Here is a 23,794-nt window from a genome sequence, read left to right as displayed (position 1 = left end):
CTTTTCTAAATCTGAAATCCTATGTGATTGTCAATTTGGTTTCAGAAAATCACATTCAACAACAACTGCCTTAATTGACTTTACAAATGATTGGTACACAAACATGGATAAAGGTTGCTCAACCTTGTAGTCCAAATTGATCTAAAAAAGGCTTTTGATACTGTTGACCACAAAATTTTATTAAGAAAACTTGAGTTGTATGGAATTAAAGGACTAGCCTACAACCTAATTGAATCCTATCTGTCAAAGCGAACTCAAAGATGCCAAATCAAAATTTTATTTCATCCCAACAACTCCTCCTCTCCTGTGGAGTTCCCCAGGGCTCTATTCTAGGTCCGTTATTTTTCTTAATATATATAAATGACTTACCCTCATGCTTAGAGCAATGTAAACCAAAAATGTTTGTTGATGATACTAGCATAACTGCCTCAAATAATGATATAGTTGAACTAGAAAAGACAGTAAACTCTGACTTGAATAATCTTGAAAAGTGGTTGATAGCAAACAAACTTAGTTTGAATTCAACCAAGACAGAATATTTGATCATAGGCTCGAAACAAATGATCAAGAATGTTTTTACTTCTAATTTGTATATTGCAATTGGCAATTACGTTATAAATAGAATTTATGAGTACGAAAGTTTGGGTTTAATAATTGACCAACACTTATCTTGGAGGAGTAACACTGATAAAATTTGCAAAAAAGTAACAGACGGTATCTCCGCCCTTAGAAAATTAAAGCAATACACAGACAAACAAACACTTATCTCTATTTATAATGCCCTGGTACATCCTTACTTCACATATTGCTGTGAAGTTTGGGTGTATTGGGGAAACTCAGTCCAAAAGACTAAAAACTTCAAAATAGAGCTGCAAAATTATCATAAGCATGGGCATTGATGTCGATTATTGTAACGCAATACAAGAATTGAAGTGGGAACCTCTTGAAATACTTAGAAAAAAAGCTAAAGCAAAGCTGATGTTTAAATTATTAAAAAATGCTGGACCAAATTCACTTACTAGATTGTTTACCTATAAAAAAGACATCACTGATTACAATCTACGCAATATTACAAGTTGTCTAAATGTTCCTATGCCTAGTACTAACTCCTTGAAGAAAAGCTTCGCGTATGATGGGGCTTCTGTTTGGAATTCAATTCCAGCAGAAATCAGAAATAGCGAAAGCGTGTCACTTTTTCAAAAGAAAATTGCTGCTTGCATTTTATGATTTAGTTTATTATGTAACTGATGGAATAAACTAAACTCTCTAAATATTTAAACTTCTCTTCTGTAGATAATTTATTTCTTAGTAAATTTTGTAATTGTTTTTGAACAAAAGCACGCCCCTTGTGGAAATCAACCCCAGTTGACAAGGCCAGCGTGTCAAAATAAAGATTTTCATTCATTTCATTTTCATTCATTCAAATTGAAATAATAATTTGAATATCGTGGTCAGTTTTTTGATATTTTTAGCATGTAATAAATAGCACGATGGGAAATCGGCGAGAACCAAAGCAAAACAAACGTACAAGAGCTAAAAAGAAATGCAAACCAATGTGCTAAAGCTTTGCTCAAGGTAAAAAACCACCACACAATTTCAAATTTTATGTTAGCCACAAAATAAAGATTTTCTTAATTGCATTCTATACTAATTCTAAATAATCTTGATTCAATAGCTGATTCCGTATTCTTTAAAAGAAATTGTACCTTCTCGATTTTAAATTAATATATTTTAGAAAAGCACTGTTTGTTTTGAATTTCTATTAATTGAACTTTTACTGATAATAGACTTCTTTCAAAGAACTTACAATTGTATATTTAATCTAAAGTCATCTGTAATTATATTGGGGTAATTTAGATACATCAGAGGTTTAACCTGTGTTTTATAGGTAATCTGACGAACATGGCAGAATGTCTGAACAATTCTTGGAACAGTAAAAAAACCATAGTGCCTTGTTTGAAATGTTTGATGATTGCAATTCCAAGTGATAAGTAATGAGTTACAAGAGCTCTTTCTAACAACATGTTTAGGTTGTGAGCCGTAGGAAATTTTTGAATATTATGAGCGTGTTATAAAGAGTATTTTGGAGGTAAGCTTTTCTTATATATATAAGAAAGATTGATCAATCTTTGTTACATTTTATATTTAGGACATTTTTAGGCATTATATACGCTTAGCTCAGAAAGCAGTAATCATGTTTCTGCCATTTTAAATATATATTCTGCTTTAAAATAATCTTCGTAGTTACTTAAACAAAGAATAAATTGAACGCGACTCCAAGTACATGTAAATTGTATATTCTTTGTGTTAGCTATGGGGAAGAGCCCGCATAGGTTAATTATTTTACGAGGTTTGTGCGATTGTATACCGAACAACTTTTTAGGTTTCGGAAGGAGTTCGTAGATCTGCAAAAACGATTTTCAAGCAACAGTCAACAATCTTTTTGTTGCTAAATTTAGCATGGCTTGCAACAGTCAAGTGTTGCCAGCGAATCGAAAGTCGCTATTCTAACCATATGACAATAATTTGGCAACAGTGGCAAGAGTTTCGCTGAATATTGTGAAATCTGAATCCATACGCAAAAAACTTGATAAGCTCTACGATGAAATCTAAAGAACGCAAAATTGTTCTGTTTATGCTTTAATAAATGCCCTTTTTAGAACAAGCAAAGGAGCATATGGCAACAGTATCAGGAAAATTGATGAGATATTTCGCAGTCAATCAAAATCAGGTTATATATTTTTGAGGAAAAAGCTTCAAGAGCAATGCGATTTGATTGATTTCAAGCTCTACAAATTAACATTAAATTTATTGGACTGTCGACTTTAGCACAAAGTTAATAAATAGTTTTACTTCTGGAAATAAAACGTTTTATTATGTAAATAACTTTGCTGTTATGTAATAGGTACTTTATAAAATTTGCTGACATGTAAAAGATCTACACTTTAGTCATATATTCGCTGTTTGTTTGTTTGTTGTTGCAATGCAAATTATGATTGTTATAATTTTCAGTGCAAGATAGAGCATTGCAATGATGCTAAGATTTCAAAGAAAATTCATGTTTCTTTAAATGTTGAGAATTGGAAGAAAAAACGTAATAGCTTTCAAACTATTCGTGCAAGACGAGAACTTTTCATCATATGTTTGTAAAGTCATATGTTTCATCAGTTAAAATGAAAGTAATTAATGAAGAAATGCTCATTTTGGAGTATATGTAAAATATTCCTACAATATGGTAATGTATATCGCAAGGCAGAGATTACTTTATTATAACGTCATCACCAACTTTTATGTTGTCATGTTTATGACGTAATCGTAGTAATTTAATTTGCAAATATTAATGACTTGGATAATAACTCTTTAAATCGAACGAAAATGTTGGTACTTATTAGCATCCATCACTTGATATAAACTAACCAAATTATGTTACAGCTGAAACTACTCTATATATGATATTTAATATTATGCCATCAGCGAAGACAAGGTGCTCAATTATGCTATACTACACAGTGCCACTGAAACTCTTATCTTACCCGTGCAAACGAACATTTAGCGTAAATGGTCGTCGCAAAATTGGGGGCTGTCAAACACTTAAGAAATTCATCTAAATATGTTCGCCAACATTGAGAAACAACACGCTTATATGCCCAAAATAGATGTAATTGCCAAATTCTTTTCAAAAAGAAGTGACAGAAAAATTAAGCACTTTAAAAAATACAATACATAACAAATTGTAAATTAGTGATGCTACATAGTTTGATAGTTATTAAGGTTGGGAGTAATCGATGAACACTGCCAACATGTGCTTGTTTATTGCAAATAGCATCTCTTTGCTATTTATCACTATCAAAGAATTTTAAGTATATTTCACAAATGTGCCCTTCCACAAAGGTTAGCCCTTCTGCCAGTTTTTTTGCCTGGCCAAAAATAGAAGTTTTTAAAGACGAGTGACTTTTCTTTTAGCCACGATATGAAATAATTTGAATCTTACAAGCTGTAAATATATTCAAATTCGTTCTTCAACTTTTCAATTCAAGCAAACTACCTCTTCAACCAAAAATTCTTCACTTGCAACCATTTTCTTGAGATTTAACAAATTAAGTTGCTCGCCTCTCAATCTGCTGCCAACTATTAACACATAGAGGAAATATTCTTTTGTCCCAAACCACAAACATGGCTTATTTGCAAGTCAAGAATACAAAGTTCACAATTCGAGGAAGCTAAATTCACTCCACGTAATATAGCTGTAATACCATGTATATATATGATTAAGAAACCATTTGCACAAACTGCTACTATTTCACAAATATTGCACTAAAATACCTTGACATCGCGTAAGAAACAGCAATTAAACCTTGATAATAAAGGCCTGAAATACACACAAGTTGAAGCATTGGAAATAAAACTAACCACAATGCTTTAACAAAATTAAGTCTTTAACAACCATGGTAGCTAAATTACCATGAAATCTAAATAACTTACAAACTAAGAGTATGACTAATTACTAAAAGCTTTAACGTGTTCTAAGCACAGGCAGGCCTCGTTAAAAAGCACCATATATAGTTCAACTATGAAAGCACTAAAGCTTCTCGCCACCGAAGCAACGAAGGCCTTTCCTCAATTAAACTACCAAAGTCTTTGATATAGCACACAAGAAACGCATTTTCACGAAATCAGATAACGGAAACCTTTCACATAGCAAGTAATATGGAAAAATGTCTAGCCTAAGAAACTGGATGAAGCCATAAAGCCTCAAACACTCAAACCAAAACTAAATAACAACTGGTTAGCTATAATGCATATGCTTATATACTGTGCGAATGTTATTGTTTGCATGGTAATGACAAACCTATTTTAAATTAGAATACCTTTTATTGAAGCCAACTGTATTTTTTGTTTGCAACCATTGTCATTGGACTTACAATACATTTGTCACATAGAGTACATTCACAAAAATGTTGATAAACTATTCTTCTTTATGCTGACCTAAAGCATGACTAAAGTAAAACTGAAAATATAAATAGGAATACAGAATCTGTTCATTAAAAACATAAAAAGTAATAATACATTTAAGTGCGTTTTGCAAACTGAAAAAACAACAATTTGCATAAGAAAAGATCAGAAGTGTGCATATGCTATTGTTTAAAATATGAAAAGAATATTTAATAAAGTTATTCAGAATATGTAGATTAAACGAAGTAAAAACAAGTATTGCGTAAACTATGCAATTTCAAATTATTAAAACGCTGTCCGAATAACAAGCACAAGAAAACTATTTCACTCCTTAGCGATTCGTGTATCTTTCTTAATTTGAGAGACTTGCTTTCAAAAGGAAATATCAAGACAAAAACTAAAAATGCTGGGAAAAGAGTTTGACCGCTGTAATCTCTATTCAATAGTTGCATTCTTTTCAATTATAATCTGTGTGCATGGATTATGAATCTGTCGATGGGAAAGTAAGGATTTACATACACATAATTGCAAATGAGTATTTTCCACTTCAACCATTCTTCCTTTAATTGTAATATAAGTGCTTTGTCATTCTTTCTTAGAAGCTCTTTTGATGAAAGTTTTTTACCCGACAACTGAGATTATGGCATGTGATGCTTTAGCAAATAAGCTTAAGTTCAGATTTTGCATACAATAGTTATCATTAAAGAAAGCACAAGATGATTCCTTTCTGGCTTCAATTTTTAATTACAGTCCAAATATACAAAGGCAATGGTCCTCGTGTCCTTGTACTTTAATCTTACTTTGTGGTTTATGCATGCATTTCTTTACTTCACGTATTTTTGAATAATAATTAAATTATTATAGTTTGTAAAGCAACGATCATTCGATATTCGTTTCAGTTTTCAGTGATGTTCTCTGTGTTAGTTAGTTTCTTCTCAGCTTTCCTATATTTCTTGTACTACTGCATGATTATTCCTTGCATATTCGTGTCTTCCTTCGTCAGCATTCAATTGTTTTCTTTGGATTGTATATGTCTTATATCTGTCTTAGCTTTGATTTTGTAAGTATCGCTGGAATGAGTTTTCAGGTTTTATTGCTATTTACGTGATTTGTTGTTTAATTTGGGTTTAGTTATGTTGTTAAGTAGTCTTATTTTGTAAGCCTTCAGTTATCTTTGTACTGTGATTTATATATCAAAATATTTGTTTTACAATATGCTATATTTACAAGGCTTTATGATTCTTGTATAAAAACGGTCTTGTATCACTAATGTTTAGGCCTCTTTTACACTATTCCGGATTCCTATCGCAGCAGGTTGAATATTCTTTGTATTTAAAGGCAGTGAAATTGTTCAACGTCAGGAACACAATCAAATAGACTAAATACATCAGCTTTGTAAGCTTCTATTCCGAACAGTTAAACCTTTAAGCAAATCGGGTATGGTTGAAACGCAGCCTTAATGTAATGGATGCCGTTTTTTCCTTTATTTTGTTAGTTGCTTGCGTTCTGCTTGTGTTGAATTGTAGGCCATTGACGGCTTTGTTCTTGTGGGTTGTTTTGGCTATATTTTACTTATCTTCACAATGGTATATATATACCATCATTTTCTTTGTAAGGTTATTGCTTTGTTTCCAATTTGTTGGGACAAACATGAATTTTTAATCTATGTTTTGCAACTATTATTTTCAAATGTTGCTTGCCTGTACTAAATATTCTTTTTCGCACATCAATATACATATTAAGATTGCTTAGTCAAGTTCAACAAAGTGCACTGTTGTTTAGTCACAATGTAAAGGAAATAGTAAACTAAACTGAGTAAGCTTTTTTCTTATAAATTGCACAAATTTTAGTGCTCAAAGAAAATTTCCTTTGATAAAACAAACACGTCCACCTCAAACAGTTGACTTAAAATAAGTTCACTTTTCGGCATGAAATGAAAAATATATGAAACTGCGCATTTATAAGCGAGTCATATAATTTAATTATATTCAAAGAAGAGTTATTTATTTCATATTATTTTTACAGTTATTGTAAAAAATACCATTCCATCTTGGACAGGCGCCCTCATATATGCTCAGTCTGTATTCAATGTAAAAGGTTGTCAAGTGTTTAGTACAAACAATTACGCACAAATCTTAAATGAAGTTTCCTTTGCATAGTGAGGTGAGGTAAGTTACGTACAAAATTCAATACGTATAACAATGATCTGGTAGAATCCAAAAAAATATAGTGGATATTAAATAAAATTGCTAAAAAGGGGAATCAGTGTTATGCAAAAACTTTTAATTGCGTGCAGCCGTCAAGGGATTGCACAACCGAACATTTAAATTGCTTCTTGAATATTTCAACATCTCGTCTTTATATCCAAAACAGCTTTAATACGTATGGCATCAAAGATAAAGTATCGACAATCTAAGAAACAGAAACTTTTCTCTTCCAAACCGATTCATCAAGGATTATTAACTCACTCTATTGTTACGAACGTCCCGACTAATAATAAAATGGCCGCTTTTGGTTCAATTGCTCGTAACAAAAGGAGTAAAACCTTGTGGAGAAGTTTTTGTCAATTCTTAAGATATTTATTTAATATACTAATAATTTTGATATAATCGTTATAATATAAATGTGTAAATGTTCAAACTTGTCTAAGACAACTGCTTTCAGACTTTCAGTGACTCTTTCGTTGATGGATTGGATATATATCTGGATTCTTTGGTTATCTTCGTAAATAGTTCGTTTTCTTTTACATGAGGCTTTCTTCTGATGTGGACTTCTACTAAGCACCAACATAGCTACAGCTTTCGATTCTCGGCTTATATGTGATTGAACAATGACGTACGATTAACCGCTTGTGCGTAACCTGTGGTCAGTTGATTAACCATGTATCCTGTACGTTGTCTGTGGTCAGTAGGTTGACCACGTCCTATACGTAAGCTTTTCCTGTTATTGTGGTTATCATACACATGCTGCATGTATGAGTAAGGCATTTTACAAAGATCACTAACTAGTTAACTAATAATATATTTAAGTATATAACAATAATAAGTATAATTTACCTGATTATGTATTATCATGTAACACCCTTCCCCTTAAAAAAAAAGAAAGATTGAAAAGCCTTCTTTAAGATAATAATGTTCTAAGGTCGTGAGAGACAATCAGCGATAAGGTTGTCTCTAACTTTAAGGTGTTTGATAACAAGGTTAACTTCAGATAATAATAGACTCCAACGGAGCAAACGTTGTTTCTTGTTCTTCATTTTACTGATGAAAACGAGAAGGTTGTGATCACTAAAAACTTCGAGAGGATTTCCACATGAAGAAACATAGACATCAAAGTGTTGTAGGGCCAAGACTAGAGCTAAACATTCCTTTCAATAGTTGATGAGTAATTTTGTTGATGTAATTTTGAGTAATTTTGGAGTAATTTTGTTGATGAGTATTAAATTTTCTTGAAAAATAACATACCCGGTGATCGACACCATCATTGTCTTCCTGTAACAAAACTGCTCCTGCTGCAACATCACTTGCATCGACAGCAAGTTTGAAGGGGCGTTGAAAATCTGGAGCGGACAAAACCGGGGAATGTTGTAATAGGGCTTTTAGTTGGTCAAAAGCGTTCTGGCAGGAGGTTGTCCAAGTAAAATTGACATTTTTCCGTAGCAAATTGGTCAACGGTCCGTTTGTTGTTGAAATGTTTGGGCAAAATTTTCTATAATATCCAGCCATACCGAGAAAACGCATTAAGTGTTTCTTTGAAGTAGGCTGAGGAAATTTGGAGATCGCTTCGACCTTAGCAATGACTGGTTTTACTTGACTTTGTCCGACTACATGTCCAAGATATGTCACGTGACCACATCCAAATTCGCTTTTCGCAAGATTGATGGTGAGACGAGCCTCACATAACCTTCGAAAAAACAGCCGCATTATTTTCAGATGTTCTTCCCATGTATCACTATAGATGATTACATCATCAATATACGCTTCACATCCTTTGATGTCCATTATGATGTGATTAATCTAACGTTGGAATATCGCTAGAGAGTTTTTCATACCAAATGGCATGACTTTATACTGAAAAGTCCCTGGGTGTAACGAATGCAGATATTTCTTTGCTCTGTCACTCTATCGTATCTGCCAAAATCCTTTTAGAAGATCGAATTGGGAAACAAACTTTGCATTACCAATTTTGTCAACACAATCATCCATACGTGGAATGGGAAAGGTATCAGTTTTAGTAGCAGTGTTTACTTTTCTATAATCCGTGCACATTCTATAAGTGCCATCAGGTTTGGGAACCAAAATACACGGTGAACACCAACTGCTGTGGCTGGGTTCAATTAAATCGTGCTCGAGTAGATAGTCGATTTCTTTATTGAGGTATTTTTCTTTGTAGGATTAAGACGGTATGGGTGTTGTTTTATAGGTAATGCATCGCTACATCCACATCATGTACAATAAGGTGACTCGGAGGGCACATCAGGAAATAACTCGAGATGTTGGTTGAGGAGATTTTCTATATCAGCTTTCTGTGTTGGATTAAGATGGGTGAGTTTGGAAGGAATATTCTTCAAGATTTCAGAGTTGCTTAGCTTTCAGTGTCAGTTAAAGTTGAAAGTTCTTCCTCAGATACATTACTCACTACACTTCCATTCTCTTTCTTTTCTTTTTCTATCGAAATAAGGCTTTAACATATGTTACATGGCATAGTTGATTTTCTTACGCCTATCTGCAGTTATGATGACTTAATTCAAATCACTCACTTTCTTCTCAATAACATACGGACCATAATATCTAGCCTGAAGAGGTGTTCCTGGTATTTTCAGTAACGCAAGTACTTTGTCGCCAACCTTGAAATTCCGCGTAATTGAATTTTTATCGTATTTTCCTTTCATACATTTTGAGCTGATTCAAGGTTTGTTCGAGCAATTTCATAAGTGGTCAACTTATTTCTGAAATCTGAAACATAAGTTAATAAATTCGTTGGATTATTTTCCTCAGTTAAGAGTTTCTCCTTGAAGTTTGAGTGGTCCTCTAACCGTGTGTCCAAAAACAAGTTCAAATGGGGTGAAACCTAACGATTCTTGGACAGAATCACCTGCCGCAAACAGAATGAACACCTTCATCCCAATCTTTTCTTTATCTTGACAATACATGCAAATCATATTTTTAAGTGTTTGATGAAAACGTTCTAACGCTCCTTGTGTTTCCGGATGATAGGCACTAGATTTGAATTGCGTTATATTTAATTCATGCATAACTTGTTGGAATAAGCCAGACATGAAATTTGAGCCTTGATCTGACTGAATTGATTTTGGAAGTCCAACAAGCGTAAAAAATTTGGTCAAAGCTTGTACAATAGTTTTAGCTCGAATATTTCGCAAAGGAGTCACTTTGGAAGTCAGTTAGCGCACATAATAGTTAATAGATATTCGTTTCCCTTTTGGTTTTGGTAGTGGTCCTGCAATCAATGAGAACTCGATTAAACGGTTCTTCAAACGCTGGAATTGGCTGTAGAGGTGCTTTTGGATTAGTTTGATTTGGTTTACCCACTACTTGACAGACATGGCAAGTCTTACAAAACTCTGCAACATCCTTCCTTAGTCCTGGCCAATAAAAATGTGTAATGATTTTATTATAAGTCTTATTAATCCCTAAATGTCCTGAAAGTGGGGTTTCATGCGCTAGACTAAGAATATCATGATGATATGCTTGAGGTGCAACTATCTGATATCGATACGCCCATTCATCGTTTACCGAAGTGTGTGGTGGTCGCCATTTCCTCATTAATACACCATTCCTAATATAATAACAAACGGGATCGCTTTTGACATCTGCTTCTTCCGAAGCCTTGTGATAAAGTGTTGAAATGTTGGGGTCATTTTGTTGTCTCGATAAGATCTGACTTAGATATACTGCCTTGCTCTATAAAGCTAATTTTTAAAGGTTTTCCGTTTTCAAAATATCGTGAAGAAACGTGTTTTCTATCTGCATGTCATTATTTTCCGTGGTTTTGAGACTTTCGTCTTGTCGTTTTGTAAAGCTCTTGTTATTGCACATGAAGGATATAAATCCGGGATTACTTGCTCAGTGAGGTTGGATTGTTGTGTGAAAACTGGTTTGTTGCTTAAAACGGGACCTGCTTGTACCTTCTCTCCTGCCAAATCGTTGCCTAGTAATAGATGAATTCCATCTATTACTAGGCAGCATCATAGTGTTGATAACACCTATCACAACATCACCTTTTATAAGATCAGATTGCAATTTAATATTGTGTAGGGGATTGATTCGTATTCAGTGGAACTTATGCCACGAATTAACACATTCTTTCCTGAGTATGACTGTTCGGAAAATGGCAAAGTATTGCCCAATATTACTGATTGTGAAGCTCCTGTATCTCGGGTATTTTAATTGGAACATAAACTGGTTGACGGTTGGAGTTGATTGTGACATTACCATCATGAATAAAAGGTTTAAAAGTTTCCATCACTGTCACTGAAATCTTTGTGCTTGGTTGTTGTGATATTATGGTGTAGTGTTTCATGCGTAATGCTTTGTTCGGATTCTCCTGTGCATTTTTACGAGTGATTTTGTGTACAGATTTATTTTTATTGTTTATATTTTGGTCAGATCTTGAAAGAATTCCCGTCGGTCTTGGTGGTCTGTTCGATTTCAACAAATAACATTCAGATTTTGTGTGTCCTTTTCGTTTGCAATAATCGCAAATTACTTGTCGAAATGGGGAATTACCGGGTGAATATTGCTTTCCTTGGTATTGCATGCTTTGGAAATTTTGTTTTGTTTGACTTCCGTTGCCTTGTAAGGCCCGGTTCAAACGTCGCATTTTACATGCGCCGAATCAAATCTGAGTTTTAGTCGACTAAAATAGTTTTATGCGTAGTTTGATTCAGACGTCGAATTTAATAGTCGCATTTATTATAGTTATGCTTCCACTTTTTCATAGTTTATTCATTTTCTTGTTCTAATTTCCTAAAATGGCGAACAGAAAAATGTTGAGTTTATGCATTTCAAATCTGATTCGTGTTAATAGGAAAAGATGAATATTGATGCATGTTACAGCAAATAAACTATTAGAAACGAGACGGCAGCTTCTGCAAATTTCCCATGTTTTCTACCGTTAATTGGTCAAAAAGCCTTCATACGTAGCCCTCCTTATCGATCATGTCGAAGACAAGATAGAAATTCCGGCTGGTGGAAGAAAGTTTGGAGTATTTATTCTGATTCAAAAACATTTCGTGTATCTCGAGGAAACTTTCCTTGTACATATAAATTTTTGCACTTTAAACAAGTGTATTTTGTTAAACTTGTGCACGAAATACAAGGGCCATTACCATCTCGCCGCCGCCATGTTTTACAACTTTGCGCATGGCATTTAGCATGGAAATAATTGATTTTTGCTTAGAAATATCTTAAAATAAATTATGCATTAAATTCGGCTCATGTAAAATGCGACGTTTGAATCAACATCGAATTTCCGTCGAATATTCGACTAACTCAATCGAATATGCGACTAAAGTCGCATTAAATTAAAATCCGTCGAATTTAATTGATTCAAACGTTGCATTTTACATGCACATAATTCTCGCATTTGATTCGGCGCATGTAAAATGCGACGTTTGAACTCGGGCCTAAGTTATGTCTGCCTTGTGCGTAATTGTTCGGAAACCGCGATGAAAATCGTGACGAGTGTGTTTGTTTTCCATCAAGTGTGTTTTGAGTGTTTCTTTGTGAAAACGGATGTGGGTTAGTTTTAACTGCAAATTTATGAGTAAGCGAAAAATTATCAGCAAGACGGGCCGCTTCACTAAGTGTCTTAGGATTTTGCTCGTTAAGGAAAATTCGTGTTTCAGAGTGGATACAATTTTTGAATTCTTCCAATAAAATTAACTGCAGTAAAGTTTTAAAATCTTGGACTTTTTCCGAAGCTAACCATCGATCGAAGAGTTGAGCTTTTTGTTCAGCAAATTCTAAGTGAGTTATAGATATATTTTTGGTAATAGCACGAAATTTTTGTCTGTAGGCTTCGGGGACCAACTCATAACCCTTCAGGATCGCATCTTTTACTAGGTCATCATCCGCAGAATCAATTACAGACATTTGAGAAAAAATTTCTCTTGCTTTTCCTATCAAAACGCTTTGTAAAAGCATGGTCCAACTTTCTTTAGGCCATTTAAAATTTTCGGCGACTTTTTCAAAATGCAAAAAGCACTTGTCTACTTCCGATTCCGGGAACGGTGGAACCATTCTCACATGCTTGGTTATGTCAAAATTTGTTCTAGAATGTTCGGCATGTGTATTTGTGGCTTGAAGTTTTAGTTTTTCTACTTCTATCTCCTGTTCTCTTAACTTAAACGCTCTCTCTTCGCGTGCACATTCACGCTCCCATTTAAGTCTTTCGCGTTCTATTCTCCACCTTATTTCTTCTTCCTCTCTTTGCCATTGTCTTTCGTACGACTCATCCTGACTAACATCTGTTTGTGCAATGCTATCTACTTCACCTCTTGTATTTTGCATGAAAATACTTAGGTTTTCTAAAACTGTTTCATCAACGAGTTTATCGTTGCATAATCTTTTTAAAATTACATGCTGTATTTCGCGTTTAGACATTGAACTTTTTAATTCGACCTTAAGATATTTCCCTAAAGCTTTTAAATCATCTTTTCTTAATTTCAAAATATTATCATATGTTGGTTCCACCATAAACTCTTCTGGTGTAAATGCAGACATGTTGAAACAACTGGTCCACAAGTTTACTTTAATAATTGTTGTTGAAATGATCGTGATTTGTTTTGGATTCTATTTTCTTTTCGTTTTGACTTCTGCTCAATTGAATAACTTGAAAGAGTTCGTTCCCGGTGGGCCCCAATTTTGTTACAAGCGTCCCGACTAATAATAAAAAGGCCGCTTTTGGTTCAATTGCTCGTAACAAAAGGAGTAAAACCATGTGGAGAAGTTTTTTGTCAATTCTTAAGATATTTATTTAATATACCAATAATTTTGATATAATCGTTATAATATAAATGTGTAAATGTTCAAACTTATCTAAGACAACTGCTTTCAGACTTTCAGGGACTCTTTCGTCGATGGATTGGATATATATCTGGATTCTTTGGTTATCTTCGTAAATAGTTCGTTTTCTTTTACATGAGGCTTTCTTCTGATGTGGACTTCTACTAAGCACCAACATAGCTACAGCTTTCGATTCTCGGCTTATATGTGATTGAACAATGACGTACGATTAACCGCTTGTGCGTAACCTGTGGTCAGTTGATTAACCATGTGTCCTGTACGTTGTCTGTGGTCATTAGGTTGACCACGTCCTATACGTAAGCTTTTCCTGTTATTGTGGTTATCATACACATGCATGTATGAGTAAGGCATTTTACAAAGATCACTAACTAGTTAACTACTAATATATTTAAGTATATAACAATAAGTATAATTTACATGATTATGTATTATCATGTAACACTATGCACGTATGAAGCTTTCTTTTCATATTGATTTTAAAACAATTTACGATCTCAATGCAATAAACGAAACCAGCAACGTTGGTATAATTATAGCCTACAGATTTCGTCACGCTATTTAAACTTTAAAAGATCGCCATATTCATCTCTTTAGAACTGTTCTATTGCTCAATATGTCAGAATTCTTTACTATTGTTCATGATGCTCCGATCAAATAATTTACTTCTGTTGTAGAATATTTCACTTTAAAATTGTTTTGAAGATAAGAAATATCGAGGGAATTGACAAAATAATGACGTAATAATTTCTAAATGAAGTTTTTAAACGAGAACAGTAAATCATCAATTCTAAAAGAACTGTTAAAAAGCTAAAAGACATAATACATTTTGGCTGACTACTTGTCGGAAGAGGACAGGATTGGTCAAATCTAAAAATAGACTTCATGACGCGTAACAATAATGAGACGAAATCTTCTCCTTCATGACTTTTCATGTATAAGAATGATAAAAATATTTTATTGCATGGGACGACTTACAGTGCAAAATCTAAAGATAATAATAAAATGTTCTTAAATCACCATACACCATTAATGCAAACCAGAAAGTACTGACTCACATGTCATAATAAAGTTTGTGTATGACTTAAAAACAATTTTTACTTGGCCCAAAGGAGAAAAGTCTGGCAAAGAGTTTTTGGAGATGTATAGCTCTTCCATAATGAATTTTAGGATACTATTCTAAATAATAAGAAATTCCCTGATTTTCGTTTTTGACTGGAATAATGGATGAGACCTTTAACTTTTATAACTAATATGCTCTGTTAAAAATTTGTCCAATTTTGCAATCAGCTGTATAAAACAACATTTGGATAAATCTTTTTTTCAGAAGAAAATTTGGGATGTGTTTCAAAGTATTTTACAACAGATACAAAATTGCACACATCTTGTTTAACGCCATCACCATCGTTGAAGCCAGGTGTGTCAATAACACTCAAAACTTAATCGCTCACTTCATACCTTGGTTTGTGAAAAGTAATGATATACTCAGATGTTTTTTTCGTTGATGATTCATAATTACTTGTCTCAGCAAAGGAAATTCATCTCGAGTATCCATCAAATGATTTATTGTTGATGATTTACCACATACTGTACTTCCAACAAGCAATATCTTAGCAAATTGAAAAGGGTTTTGGATTTCCATACTTGAAATTGGGAAATGAAGAAGTAACTTCCTGGACATTTGTTCTAAAGTTTCATCATCCAATATTGAAGATTAGTTCTACCATTATTTCAGCAAAAGATGATGGTAAAGGCTATATTCGAGAAGCGTAAATATCGCAAAAGTGAAATAATGCTCAGATGAAAAATTTTGTAAAGGGATTATTTCGGCAAAAAGTTTCTGTTTTTGTACATATTTCATAGCGTTTGACACTTCATAGCGCTATAGATTTTTTTCGCACGCAGAACAATTACAACAGGAATACATGTAAAATTTAGTGTTGCCAATGAAACCTATAAGCTAAAACACAGTGTACAGTTGCTTTGGTCGCTCGCGACTTAAACTACCAAATTGCATGCTCACTAGTAGTTTATGAGGATGTTTAAATGATCCCGGCTAGCCGGGATTCATTGAAGCGTGAAATGACTTCAAGGCATTGAAAAAGGCAAAATTTTGAGCGTAAAATTACAACTGTTTGTTAAGCGCTACAAATCATTCCCGCTGAAATTCATAAAAGCCAAATTCGTTATTGTAATTTTAAATGTTTTGCGTAGTTATACATCAGAATATTGTGAAATTTCTCTGGAAGATTGATCTGCTGACAATACGATTTACAGGTTCGCCGGTCTCATGTAATCAGCCCCTTAGTCGCGTGAGTAGTCACTTTAGAAATTTCGCTTGTTGAACTTTTGACCTTGGTCGCTTCAGTCACTGGCAAGTGATTGGTTATTTTATATCTCAAATTCCTCAAAATACGTGAACAAATATAGCTGGTTACGAAAAAGCCCTTATAAATTATTTTTGTAATTTTTGTGTTTTATTTGATCTTGGAGACAAAATTATATAAATGAGACAACAATTTGACAAATATTTGAGGGCTCATGCAAAATACAGATTGAACTGCTCTTCATCGGTTCTTACTTCTTGAAAAAGTGCAGAAAATCTCCTTGTGCTCCCTTTGCCTGTGTAACTGAAGAAGCCAACATTGCCTTTTCATTTTATTCATTTTCCCCGTTTTCAATCTCTTACAACTCGTACGAAATGCAAACATGTGCTAGTAACTTAGCTTGATGACTAGAAGCCATGTTGATAGTCGCAATGTGGTCGTGGGGTCGTTCAAGAGACTAACACGCGCGCAAAGTGTAGTGCCCTCCCAAACAAGAGGAGACTCGTACGTCCATGCAACTGGTGATAAAAATTTTAATCCATTTAGGTAATCGGCCAAATTCTTCTGCAATCAATTCCAATAATTCACTTTTGCCATCAACTTGACTTTCATGTAATGCATTAATAACCAAAAGCATTGGCTCTTGATCTTTTAACGAATGCAATGGATCATTCAATAAAACACGGAAGCAGAGGCTTAACTAGAACGTTAATCGCAACATCGAGTCTCAAACTTCTTGCTAATTTTTTTCCTTCTGTGTACCTTTTATTACCTACCTGATGAGTTTTACAATACTTAGCAAACTTTCCAAAAGCCGGTTTTTTTCTGCTACTGTAGGCATTGATTGATTACGTGCATGCAGCTGGTCGACAAAGGTTTCCAACTGACGATCTTATGTTTGTACAATGTTGAAAATGCGATAGCATTACGGTCCAGAGTACTTCAACAGTAAAAATGCCAAGTATAACAACTCGACCATCGATATCATCATAGCAAGCATATTTCCATCTGATGAAAATTTTGGTTGTGAATTGACATGTAATCCAGCAACATCGCTCATAACAAGACTATTTTGGTCAGAGCTAGAATGTATATTAATGCCATCATTGAATGATAGAGTGCTCCACAATTGTATGAAACCATCACATGGAACAGTGGCAACTTGGTTTGTTAATGATGGGTTGAATACTATCCACATAGGACCTGACGGATAAACATCACATTCAAGTTCAGCAATCGTTTGTTGTTTTACCATAGATAAATGATACACTTTTCCAGAACCATCCAACAATTTGCAACCAACTGCTAAGATTTCACTGTCAGAGGAAAAGCCTATACTTGAAATGAATTCAACTTTCTTGAGCATATTGTTATGAAATGTAACATGTTTTCTTGTAAGTTTGTTTTTTAGAAAAGTGTACACCTTAAAATGATACTTATCTCTAATGGTATAATAGTATGAATAAACAGCTAATATTTGTCATTTGGTGATAATGAACAGCATATAGCACGAGAATTTATGCTTTCATGTTTAGGTATGTGAATATAAGAATTGTATTTGTCTTTGCGGCTGGCTGAATTGATTAAATTAAAAGGACTGTCACATTGCCAGATGTCAAGAATTGTATCGGTCATGTATACGTAAATCCTAACAGCCCCATGGTCATGGGCAAAAAAAATCAAAGAATCCATCTTTGCCTAATGTTAGAATTTTTCCACTGCAGTAATGAAAGAGGAATCATCACCACAACAAAATAGTTATCTACCAACCCTTGGACGCATGAACCATCAAAGATACAATTCATATGACCAGCAAGAAGGCAAAAAACTAATGGTGAGGTAATTGATGTTGCAATTGATTGTTGCATATCATCAACTCTTTCGTGAATATTTTGAACATCTTTGGCCGTGTTGTGGAGTTTACTTCACCTGTATCAATAAATGTATACGGCAAAGGCTCCAAAAATCTACTTGCAAAAATTAAGTAGAGCATGCCGATGCAAAACCAACAACCACCACTACAAGTACACTAGGATACAACAATGAAAGACGATCGTAATGGTCACAGAGCATACGCAGGAGAAGGTTGACGACAGCTCTGCCAATGCAAATCATCGACTTTGCCAACCAACCATATGGTGCTTTGTCACACACTAGGTCAAACTCGCTAATTTATGTTTCTTTCGGTCCTTCATAATCGACATACTCATATTTGCTTCTGGTTTTTCAACACCGGAAAATGTAAGCAATATCTCCTAGGACGATGATCTGATGGCGGCTTTTAAAAGATGGACTAGATGTGAGTTGGAATCTCATCAAAGTCACATTTTTTTTATGTTTATATAAAAACCAGGTTAGGATTAATATTATGTATAAGGCTATTGCTTGAGTTTTTTCCTCCAAAGCATCATGCATATTTGAAAGTATAGCTTTGTTATGGCTTTGGCTTCATGTATACTTAAATAAACCCCATAGCTATAGACTAAACACTCCAAACATCCCACCAAAAGATGCGTCCAAGTTATGGACAGTGTCATAAGCGGCTGATATTGCATGAGGAGCATAGACCAAAAATAGCGACGATTGCTCAGGCAATGCGAACACCAATACGACGTCTCAAAGCAAAATATAGTATGTATCCTATCGCAAGTCGTTCAGCTAATGAACTAATACCACGCGCTACCACCAGCCATTTCGATTGCGATATAGCATAGCCAGTTTACATTTTACAACAAATGGAAATGAAGCAATATTTTCAGGATATACAGATGATCTCTGCGCTGTAGCTATAGTGACAAGTCAACTACTACAGGGTATGTATATCAAATTAATTGGAATACTGTGAGTTAGTGCAGCAAAAGACATTCGTGTGTTGTAAAATCAACAACAAAAGTTGAGTATTTGTCTGTAAAGAAGTAGTCTTTATTAGAAAACTATTGGATAGTATCTCAATAACGCAAAGAAAGCCGACCATCATCTATGAAGACAACCAGGGGGCTTTTGAGCTATCAAGAAATACGAAATTCCACTCTTTTCCACTACCAACATGCAAAGTATATAGTTACACAATAAAAAAAAATTTTGGTTTTGAGTTTCAGATATGTGCAGTACGGGCTTCACAAGTGTGCAAATGCGTAGATAGCACAAAATTGTAGCTCCAATTCATCAATTCATTCTCAGAGAGGCCTTCTGATAGTCTCCGTGACTCATTATTCCCTCTCAGAGAGGCCTTCTGATGGTCACCCTGACTCATTTTCCCCCTCTCAGAGAGGCCTTCTGAGGGTCAACGTGACTCATTTTCCCCCTCTCAGAGAGGTGTCTTTGTGGTTAACCATGACATATAGATTTTTTCTAACATGAAAAAACTAAAATTACGAGTTTTAAACGTAATATTATTTGATCAGGTAAGGATGTTAGCTGGTTGCATAAATCATTCAGAATGCAGCAATTGCACTCAAACATCTTTCTTATGAGAAGGTTCTATCACTGTTTAACACAACGTTGATGTACATATCATCACACTGTGCACGTGCAGGCTCTCATAATATGGCGTTTACCACTTTTGCATTATGAAAAGCTTGTCTTTTAGTTTTGAGCAGTCTGCTGACTGTACAATACAGTCCATACAATGTATAACCATACATCCTGTGTTCCAAGTTCAGGAGTCACACTTGCACTACGAGGATAACAACGAAGTACATTGTTGTTTACCTTTTATGTATGTTTACACATGTCATACACATAATAATGTGATTTATTTTGAAGATTTTATCATTGTCAAACATGTGTCCTGGTTACAAAAGGCATGTTGATTTGTGGCAACTACATAACACTTCATTTTTCAGCAGGTGCTCTCATGGCCACATTATACTTGGAAGATAACACAGTTCCCTTTCCCCAACACTTTGAGGACTTAGTAGGTAAACAACACAAGATATACCTGTTATTAAAAAGGCCAACTATCATTCCCAATCAACATGCAAACAAGGATGTTCAACAATTTAGAAAAAACTAACAAATCTTAGAACAAGGGCTTAAACTCAGCAGGTCGTAGTACAAGGCTACTCTACTGCTTACAATACCCCGTTCTTTATTTAAGTCGTCTACAAAGGATTTAGCTTTAGAAAATTTAGACTTTATCAATGCAGTGCTTTGGTGCATAGTCCGCACCGTAGGCACATTGTGACGCTGGAGATGACAAGCATCTCTATTCTAGTTCGCTTAAGCCGTCCAGAGAAAGGAATCGTTGCGTTCTAGCACGGATTCTGATTTAGATGCGTTCAATCATAATCCAACAGATGATAGCTTCGCACCATTGTCTTTTCAGGCAAGTGCATGAGCCAATTGTCTGAATCTGCTGTTCCTCTCGTACTGAGCAGAATTACTATTGCAACAACACTTCAACAGTAGGGTAAAACTAACCTGTCTCACGACGGTCTAAGCCCAGCTCACGTTCCCTATTGGCGGGTGAACAATCCAACCTTGGCGAATTATGCCTCGCAATGATAAGAAGAGCCAACATCGAAGGATCAAAAAGCAACGTCGCTATGAACGCTTGGCTGCCACAAGCCAGCTATCCCTGTGGTAACTTTTCTGACACCCTATCTTAAAACTCATAAAGACTAAGGGATCGATAGGCCATGCTTTCACAGTTTGTATTCATACTGAAAATCAAAATCAAGTGAGCTTTTACCCTTTTATTCTACATGAGATTTCCGTTCTCATTGAGCTCACCTAAGGACACCTGCTTTATCATTTGACAGTCGTGCCGCCACAGCCAAACTCCCAACCTGACAGTGTCTTCGGCTCGGATCGACCGGTAGAAGAGCGATCTTTATTCCAAAAAGTGGACTTGATGTCCAGCTCCGCTTCACCGAATAAGTAAAAAAACGATAAGAGTAGTGGTATTTCACCGACGGATTGCTCCTCCAACTTATTCTACACCTCTCATGTTCTTTCACAGACTCAGACTAGAGTCAAGCTCAACAGGGTCTTCTTTTCCCGCTGTTGTTGCCAAGCCCGTTCCCTTGGCTGTGGTTTCGCTAGATAGTAGATAGGTAGGTACAGCGGGAATCTCGTTAATCCATTCATGCGCGTCACTAATTAGATGACGAGGCATTTGGCTATTTATTCACTTTAACTTAAGTAATTACATCCCAACTTTGCGATCCTTAGCTTTACGGTAGATGTCAATATCAATATTCATTTGAGTTTCCAATTAATGGGAGGCTGGTTTTAAAGGAAAACGTTGGTTGGTCTTTATGGGTCTATTACTCTGCGTTTTCCTTCTACATTCTAAATAGATGGTAGGATAATCCAATGATGATTTACTCTTTCAATTCCATTGACTTTTGCACGAGGCTGCCACTACCATTTGTGCACACCGATCCATAACCTTGCGCCTGCTACCATATAATTGGCGAGGGCAGCTATTTTCCCGCCTCCTTTAAAGATGTAGTTTTCAGTGAGTCTACACTCAGTGGTGATAGATGAAATATCAAACCCTGAGTGGCGAGGTCGGGTACACCAACCCCGCCTCCTTTAACCATCTACCATTTTAGTTCAGATCTTGGATCGCCCAAATGCCAAAAAATCATAAGAATTGAAAAAAAGCATACATTCAACCTAGTCATCTCTCCCCACAAGCCGACCCACAAAACAAGCAGGAGAAGAGCAAAACCAAAAAGGCACGACCGCAAAATAATAAGCAAATAAACCTATCCTAAATTCTAACAACCTAATTAAAAAAGCTAAAGCATTAGGCCGGTTTTGCCGGACGACACAATAAGTTTACCTTCGATGCCGCTCTACTACCAATCCCTTTTTCTCAGTGGGGAATTGTGTGAAAACCTGTGTATCCCAGATGTTTCCTCACAAATTCCCAAGGAAAGAAGTGAAATACCCGAACTGGACAATTCCAGAACAGACTTCAAAAGTCTGCACTGAGAGGTGACAGTATACCCGCCAATTGGCGGCAACCACAGAAAAGGAAATGTACCCCAGTTGCCTTGTGCACCCATTCCCTAATCTCCGGCTGGTCATAATAGGCGACCTTATCACGATGTGCTTTAACTCCCCCGACCTGGTCGAAAGTGACCGTGATGTCAGCAATGAGAGCCCTTTCCTTATTTCAAAGGACAAGGTCAGGCTTCCGCACGCCCAGAGTACGCCCAATAATCCTAGGCTCGACCATGACAGAGAAGCCAGCTCGCTCAGCCGCAGCCGAAATGAAGTGAACAACCCTATCATTCCTACGAATCCTAGGACAGCTGGTTCTCGCACATACTTGAATGATGTGATGAGTCGTCTCCGGCGCATGCATGTATCACAAAGCCTATCTCCCCCAGCTCTGCCACGCAAATTGCGTGACTTACTTGAGAGGAGCCCATCTCTAGCCTTGATCACAGTGATGATGTTAGCACAAGAAATATTCCAGGGGGGACTACTTACCCAGCGACTTCCCTGCGGGCATGCCCGTGCCTCCGACAAACCTCTCCCATCCACCTTGGTGTGAAAACCAGCAGCCCAAGCATTAAGCAAGGACTGCTTGTCCGTCACCAAGTGCCCAGTGAGAGTGGTATTGGCGGTTTGACTCATCAGTTTTGAAGAAAAGATGAGCCAATCAGGGCTTGTGAAATGGGATCAGCAGCCGAGAGGACGTTTTCAAGTCGCCTCCTCTTCGTTACAGGGATGGCATAACGTAATGAAGAGATTGCGAGGCCACCATCTGCAATACCCCCATAAAAGAAAGCCACTGGAGTGTCACCTGGCAATTTCAAGCATTGGCGTGCATTGGCTCTAACGCTGGTATTGAGCCATTTTAACCAGCAATCGCCTACTGGTGCCAACACGAGTTCGTGCAGATACCTGGGTAACAGAAATTGTTTTAGTATCCTTAACTGCTGGTGGGGTGAGCACCCGCCGATAACACCTTCAAGATCTCATCAGGTGTTACCTGAAAAACAAGTGACCATTGCACCCCTCCAATGCAATCGGTATGTCGTGTATCTTCGATAGATGGTGTCTCAAAGATAGGCTGCCAGGCTCTTCGGAACTCATTAACAGAAGGTATGGATAATGGTTCAGGATTTCTCCATATACCATCCAACACCTTGTGCACAGCCGCAGATGGTTTTCGGCGTACAGATCTGTATAGAACTGTATTGCACACGTATACGTCGGCGCTGATCTAAAATCCACTGAGGGTGGACACAATTAGACTGGGTTGGGGATACAGTTTTCCTCCCTTATCAGCCAAATGAGCCACCCACGACGCAAACAGACTCTCAATTTTATTCCGAATTATCTGGTAAGGGCAACCAGCAACCACCCATTCCAGATTATCAACACTGAGATGTTCCAGTTTGATAGCACAAAGAAGAGGTGTTACCCAACCATCATCAGTAGCGTTGATGTTACCACCATCCTCCAGCTGAGGTTGAACATCCGTTGAATCCACTCTAATGCTTT

General features: G+C 35.9%; 1 long non-coding RNA gene across 1 annotated transcript; it reads right to left on the bottom strand.

Moving 5' to 3' along the window:
- Nucleotides 1-2,287: 2,287 nt before the first annotated feature.
- Nucleotides 2,288-21,445, bottom strand: LOC124457434. Its single transcript, XR_006952578.1, has 3 exons — nucleotides 21,390-21,445; nucleotides 11,084-11,088; nucleotides 2,288-2,300 (listed from the first exon to the last, which is right to left on the bottom strand). It is a non-coding gene; the product is annotated as an uncharacterized LOC124457434 (long non-coding RNA).
- Between the last annotated feature and the right edge of the window lie 2,349 nt (nucleotides 21,446-23,794).

The sequence above is a fragment of the Xenia sp. Carnegie-2017 genome, unplaced genomic scaffold (genome assembly GCF_021976095.1).
Source record: "Xenia sp. Carnegie-2017 unplaced genomic scaffold, XeniaSp_v1 HiC_scaffold_6, whole genome shotgun sequence".
NCBI lineage: Eukaryota > Metazoa > Cnidaria > Anthozoa > Malacalcyonacea > Xeniidae > Xenia > Xenia sp. Carnegie-2017.
The sequence above is the reverse complement of the archived record's forward strand: the minus strand, read 5'-3'. Positions and strand labels throughout refer to the sequence as shown.